The sequence below is a fragment of the Sciurus carolinensis genome, chromosome 4, assembly GCF_902686445.1.
Source record: "Sciurus carolinensis chromosome 4, mSciCar1.2, whole genome shotgun sequence".
In the NCBI taxonomy this organism is placed as follows: domain Eukaryota; kingdom Metazoa; phylum Chordata; class Mammalia; order Rodentia; family Sciuridae; genus Sciurus; species Sciurus carolinensis.
The window spans coordinates 45,025,122-45,032,728 of record NC_062216.1 but is presented as its reverse complement, the minus strand read 5'-3'; the positions used below and the strand labels follow the sequence as shown (position 1 = coordinate 45,032,728).

Genomic DNA, 7,607 nt, shown 5'->3' with positions numbered 1-7,607 from the left:
GCTCGCCATTGATGGTTTATTTTAAAACTAACCTGTTCTTTTCTTCCCTCTTGTCCCTCTCCATCTCCCTAACCTGGGGAAATAAGATTAACTTTCTTCCATCCTAAATCAAGTTATCTATTCTTTGACTCACTGACCACAGGAATTAAGGAACGCAGACTTTGTTCTCGGTGGAGTTTATCTGTAGGCTCACCACAGGAACAATGGCATCCAGACTTCAGAGAGGGCATCAGCAGATCTGAGAAATGACTATCTCTTGTGGCTACAAATAAATTATCACTCATGATAGGCCTACCTGGAGTTTAATCCTCGTCTCCCACCACTCTTCTTGGCAATTAGATTCACAACCTCTGGGACAGGAGTCCACTGTGTATTCTTTGCTAGCAAAGCAATAAAACCTCTTTTTCCTTTTTCTCAAAACCTTGTCCTCATTATTGGGGCAGTTTCAGGGACAAAGACCAAGTTTTCAGTACCATTTCCACTTATTTGTATCTTCAATATTTTTCAGTCTCTTTTATCAATGTTATCCAGTTTTCAATGTACAGAACCTTTATATCTTTTATTAACTATATTCCTCTTTTATTCTTTTTGATGCTATTTTAAATAGAATTATCTTTGCCATTTCCTTTTCAGATAATTCCACATTAGTGAATAGAAATGCACCAAATTTTTGTATGTTGAATCCTACAACTTCACAGAATTTATCATTCTTAATTTTTTTTTTATTTCTGTGCAATTTCTGCCCTGTATGAAATTTTTGTCTGAATTTCCAACTTGCTCTATACCTTTAAACTCGGCTTTTTGCCTCTTGGAATATCATAATTATTTGTACTATATAAAAAGAAGTGCGGTCCATAAGTCTTAGTTACTGTGCTCACAAGGTGAGTGTGCTAATTTAAGGTATGTCGAAGGGGGGTGCATAAGTTTTTTGTGAGCATGTATCTCTAAATTGTGAATTTCACAGGTGTGTCCTAGCCTCCCCCCCCCACACACACACACAGGAAGTCTAGAGTGGACTGGAGTTATATGTTTTCACTTTCTCTAGGTAGAAGACTAAAGCTGGCTTCTATTGGGAATTTCTGTTCTTCCTCCAGACCTGTTAGACTCTGGTAAAAGCCCAGCAGACTGGGCTTGACTCCTCAAGGCAAAACTCACTAAAAGAGCAGAATCCTATGGTGTATTTCAAAATGCTTTATTTCCCCTTGCCTATTGTAAGTACAAAGGGATTTTTCTCCAGTTAATTAGAGACTAGAGGGAGTTGACTGAGAAATAAAGTCTCATGATCCAATCTTCAAATTAAAGAAATTTAACTCTGTCCTAGAATTTTTAACTTAACTTCTGCTAAGTTAAAATAGAAGTTGATCCCTTTTACATTTTTAATTTCCTATTTTTGTTATAAATTTTAACAAAAGATGACACCTTGGCACTAAAGTAATTTCCTTCATTTTAGAGAAGTTTTTATTCTATCTTGGAAATTTTTTCTAGGTATTTTCAATAAACAACATAGTTTAAGTAGCTTAGAGTATGGCCAAATTGAGGCCACACCCATGAAGTCAAGTTTACTGCCAATAACTGCCAGCATGTCTCTTAATTTTTTTTCTTTTAAAGACAAATGTATTGAGGTATAATTTATATGAAATAGAAAGCAAGCATTTTTATTAGACACATTGAGTTTTGACAAATGTATACCCTGGATAACCACCAGAACAATCAAATGTAAAATATTTCTATCATCCTCCAGGTATTTTTTTATTCCTCTTCATGGTCAAAATCACTCCATACCCCACTGCACAACGCCCTGCATACACAGTGCCACATGCCAGGACCTCAGCAACCTGATCCACATGGTCACTCTATATGTGCTGCTTCCAGAGTTTCATAAAATGGAATCATACATGTATATTCTCTTTGCCTGAGTTTGTTTGCTAAGAGTGTTTTGGTAATCTCTTTCTTTTCATTGTTGACTTACAATATTCAATATATGGATGCATGATATTCACCTATAGTATGTTAGATTTTATCTACTTTGGGGCCATTAGAAAATAAACTACTGTAGGGAACATTCCTCAAGCTTATCTGACAGCAGTCACTGACGCCATGGTCTAAGTAAGCCAAACAGTCTGGACAGAGAAACGGAGGTAATGGTAAAGACTCACCATGGAATGAAGGTCTTTGCAGTTGCTGAGTTTGAGCTGAGGGGAGACCTCGTTCTGTCATGAATCACAGAAAGCTGTGATGTGAGCTCACCCGCACTGCCTTGCCTCATACTGTGTGCTGGAGCTTGCCATTCCCCCAGTCCTTTGTCTCAGACCTGTTGCTGGGCAGAATTGCTTAGGCACACTTGGTTTGTTTACGCTATCTGGACCCTCAACATATAGTTCACCTATAGGCTGACTCTGTTATACTTTAACAAGCGTGTTAACCTGATTGGATAATGTATCTATATATGTCCTGTGCAACCTTAAATAAAATTAGATCCGTGCCTTTAGAGCTCAATTTCTGATGCCTGAGTAAGCCCGCTGGGTAAGGCTAAGAAGGGTAGGCATCGTTCGTCCTCACCCTCAGCAAACCCGTCTCTGAACATCAACAAACTACTATGAATATTTGTATCAATCTTTTTGTGAAATGTGTTCTTATTTCTCTAAAGTAAACAACTATAAGTGGAATCCTTACATTACAGACTAAATATAGATTTATGAACAACTGCAAAAGAGTTTTCCAAAGGGATCATTCTATTTCAAATTCTTAATAACAATGTATGAGAGTTCCACTTGTTCCATGTCTTTGCTAACCCTTGATATTGTTAGACCCAAAGTACCCATTCTCGTGGGTATGTAATGGGGGAGGTGTAGTTTTAATTTGCTTTATGCTAATTACAAGTAATAAAGTGCATCTTTTCTTGTATGTATTGGCCCTTTGTATGTCTTTTTTTTTTTTTTTTTTGGCAAGAGTCTATTAAAACCTTTGATCATTCCTAATTGGCTATTGCCTTTTCATTATTTTAGTATCCTAACACAAATACCCCTAAAACTTTTTTGAAGCTTGAATGTACGAATTTAAAGAATACCAGTGAAGTAGTCAAATGCCTATATAAAATACTTATTTCATTAATATTGATAATACATACATATTTCAAATGGCATACTATATATGAGAAGAAACTAGTATAGAAGTACTGAACTTTTCCCACTTTCCAATGTCATGAAATAATTTTATTGAAACTCTTTAGAGCTGTATGGCATCTAAAATGTAAGAAGGACTTAAGAATGTACATATTGATTCATTTTTTTCACAGGGTTAACTTAGAAGGGTAAAAAATATCTCACCTTATTTGAATTTATAAAGTAAGAATCAAGAATTTTAAGAAATTTAACTGGCCCTATATTGCTCCTTGGATCTGGAGAGGCATAACTATAATTTTCACATAGAAGTTAATGAACATCTTGAGCAATGATTCTTTCATTTTATTAATCTATTCACTATCAATTGTAGTAGGTCACCCCCAAACTTAACAGCTTAAAATCAATAATAATTCATTTTTTCACATGGTTTCTGTTATTTGGGATTTTAGAGAAGCTTTAGCAGGACAGCTCTCTCTCTCTCAAGCAGAGTCTCTCATGCAGGCACAGAAACATATCAACTATGTCAGCATCCTTCTGAAGACTTGGCAAAAGCTGGACCACCCACTGTCAAGATAGCTTTACTCATGTGCTTGGTAATTTCAAGTTGATCATGAACTGGAGCCTCAGTCCTTAAGAGATTATTTGATTTTCCACATAGCATGGACGCTGACTTCCCAAGAGTGAGTGGTCTGAGTAAGATTGGACCTGGCTCAAGTCACATTGCCATTTATGATCCACTCACAGAAGCAACATGGGCCACATCTGCTGCTTGCTCTGGGTTAAGACAGTTACAAAAGGAAAGGGGCACAGACAGCTACCAGATGGACTTGTCAGTGTCAGATTGTAATGGAATATAACTCATATTGTCTCAGTCATCTTTGTTAAATACAATCTTTTACAGTTCTGAACTTTCGATTTAACCAACAGTAGGCATTCACCATGGTCTAGGCCTCTTACCTGGGCTAACTTGATCTTCAAAATAACCTCTAGATCTTATTTTCTCCATTTCATTTGGTGGAAACTGAAGTTGAGAACAATTAATTTTTCTGAGCTCTTCTCATAAGCAATATGAAGGATACAGTATACTTTTTTAGATTAAACATAGGTTCAAATTCTGATTCCTTTATTTATCAACCATGTGATCGAAACCAAAATGAGTAATTAGCTGAAAAACAGAACTTTTAGAAACATATGCATGTTCTATACCAAATAAAATGTGATTCACATTTATATTATTTCACAGTTTGCAAGGGAGACTCACCTTATTCACAACTGAAAGATCATGTTACAGATAAGGAAATTGAGTGAAGTACAGAGACAAACGTGTGCCTAGTAAGAGGCACAGTCTGGAGTATTACATCTATCTTTTGACTTTGAGGACAATACATATTTTCTTACTATTATTTTACATCTTATTGCTAATTCAGATTAGTCTTTGTCTATTAAGGAAACTTGAACTTATAGCAATTTTGATAAAATTAAACAATTTGCCATTTGAAATTGATGAAAGAACACAGGAAACAAAAAACTTAAAATATTATTTTTCATTACTAAGGGCTTGAAGTATATTCAGTTAGTCTTTTGAGGGGAAATATTAAAATATATCTAAAGTTGCAGAATCCTTAAAAGTTTTGTTTGCCTTAAAACATTGCACTAATCATTAATGTCATTTTAATGGTATTAATTATATATTACACAAGTGAAGAATAGTAGGTTATTGCAAAGCTTAAAGGGGAAACTTTCCAGCAGTTGATATATACCACTTATTTCATCAGAGAAAAACAAATAGTATGAAAACTTGAGGCTATTCAATCTAGTCAGTACCTATTTCTACTCACTACATTTCTAAGCTGTTTTTATTTTCCTAATGCAGTTGACATATTTCTTAATTTTTTATGGCTAATGTCATTGTGAAAGAGATTCATGGTTTTATTCTGGGGTTATAAGAGCTTAGAGCTCTGCTATTTGGTTTGAGTTTGAAGAATGCAGTCATGATAAAGATGTCCAGCTTTCTCCTGTACTATTTTAGACTTCCAAAAGCATTAAGAAAATGTAGAGAAAATGAACTACATTAGGATAATCATCTCAGTAAGATTTCAAGTTCTACCTAGGTATTAAAATGTGTATGTATAGCTAAAAGAACTTTTGGGTTTGAGATTTAAAAAAAAAAAAAAAAAAAGCAACACTGGTTTTTTACATCTATCAAGCCATGTGCTTTGGTCAGTCCCTTGTTTACTCATGGAAACCAATATTCAAACCTTGAATTTTATATTTTTTGCTGCCATCATGTCTTCAAGTACTCAAGAGAGAACACCTGCATTGAAATACTAATCTATTAAATTCACCTCTACTCATGCATAAAATGAATGCACCCTTTTGGATAATATGAAAATTCCAACTTAAAAAAGTTATGCCAAAATGGCAGTATGAGAAATAGACAGAATAATGCCTTTGGAACTGGATAGGCCCTTGTTTTAACGTCTTTTTACTTCTTGGCAGCAAATTGTTACATTTTTCCAAATATTGTTTAGTCAATGGTGAAAGGGGGTTGGTGTATATAGGAGACACTGCTGTGAAGTAACAGCACAGCATCTGGTATGGTCTTTGGAATTTCCTCATTGAAGGTTCCTATTTCTGCTGAAGATTTCAGGAACTTAGAGTGGGCTAGTAAGTAAGACATTTTTAATGCTTCTAAAGGCACTTAAAAGCAAATCTAGTTGTACTATTCATGAGACCACCTCGGCAAACCAAAGATACTTTACATCACTAATACATTCAGTAAACTGAATATGGTTGAATTCTGACCATGTTCCAGTCACAATGTTCTATATAATGATAGCCCATGACTTTATACAGAGCCTCATTTTCTACAGTTCTAAAAATGCACTAAAAACATTTTATTATAATCCAGAAGTTAGGCAGAGTAGGTCTCATTATCCCTATTTCAAAGATGATAAAATTGAGTATGGTAGTCAGAGTTCCAGCAGAAAATACATGGAACTTGGATAAGGATAATGTGAAGAGATTTTAATAAGGACACTATTTACAACGGTGTCATCACCATGGGAGGACACTCTGGTATATCAGTCTTCCAGTTATGTTTTTCAGGTATCAGCAGAGTCAATTGGTACTCTCAGAACAGAAGGAGCAAGGAGTGATTGGGAGGTGGGGATTACTAAACCCACAGTCAAACAACCTAACTAAACTGTGACCCTAGTTGAGGAACGCAGCCAGTACATGTGGCTTCAACAGGGATGAAGCCAGGAGAATAAACACCTGATCTTCTTCTATCTTGCTTCGAACTATTGCCATTTCTTTCATAAACTAAGCTCAGTTGGTAGCCAGGAGTCAAGGAAACCCAAAAATGCAATCCATAATAATCAGTCAAATAAATAACAGAGCAGGATGAAGGACAAAACAAACAAACAAACAAAAAAGTAAACAAAAATAGGATCAAAAAAGGACAAATGGAAGTTTTCCACAGTGTTTTAACGAAGTCAGATGCATTGGACTAACACAAATTTAAAGTAAAGACTAAACCCCAAGCATCACACCTTGAGGTCCTAGGGTCTGTCACTTGCTTCAATAGTGTTTGGACAGAACAGATCTGGGGACTCCCTTTTCTTCCAGTTTCCAATTGCCTTCCAATCTGATCTCCATTTACAATCTCCAGGACCATCTTCTCGCCCACCTGCTGCTTCCAGGACCAGCTAACTCCATTTTTTTTGTGTGTGGTTAGCTCCTCATTGACGACTAACCATGACCTCCCAGATTTGTCAGAATTATTCCACCAAGGTGGAAGCTGCCATCAACCGCCTGGTTAATTTGAATCTGGGGTCCTCCTACACCTACCTCTCTCTGGGCTACTATTTCGACCATGACAATTTGTCTCTGGAGGGGGTGAGACACTTATTCCTCAAGTTGGTCGAAGAAAAGTGTGAGGCCTCCGAGTGTCTCCTGAAGATGCAAAACCAGCATGGTGTCCACCCCTCTTCCAGGACATGCAGAAACCTCAAGATGAGTGGGACAGTACCCAGGATGCCATGGAAGCTGCCTTGGCCCTGGAGAAGAACCTGAACCAAGCCATTTTGGATCTTCATGCCTTGGGTTCTACCCACACAGACCCACATCTCTGTGACTCTCTAGAGAACCATTTCCTTGATGAGGAGGTGAAGCTCATCAAGAAGATAGAAGACCACTTGACTAATCTCCGATGCCTGGAAGGTCCCCAGGCTGGCCTGGGCGAGTATCTCTTCGAAAGACTCACCCTCAAGCACGACTAGGAGGCCCTGGAGCAGTGGCCTTAGATGGGGCTCCTTTGCATATCCTGGCACCAGGGCTTTGCCCTGAGCCTCTCCCTCTAACCCCTAGGCAGCTTTTTAACCACCATGGAGCCCCTCCCAAACCTTGGACCAACCAAATGAAAATAAAGCTTTTTCCAGAAAAAAAAAAAAAAAAAGACTAGACCCCAGGGACTATGTATTA

General features: G+C 37.0%; 1 pseudogene; it reads left to right on the top strand.

Annotated features, from left to right (window-relative positions):
• Positions 1-6,881: 6,881 nt before the first annotated feature.
• Positions 6,882-7,405, top strand: LOC124983560 (ferritin light chain-like; annotated as a pseudogene).
• Positions 7,406-7,607: the final 202 nt, after the last annotated feature.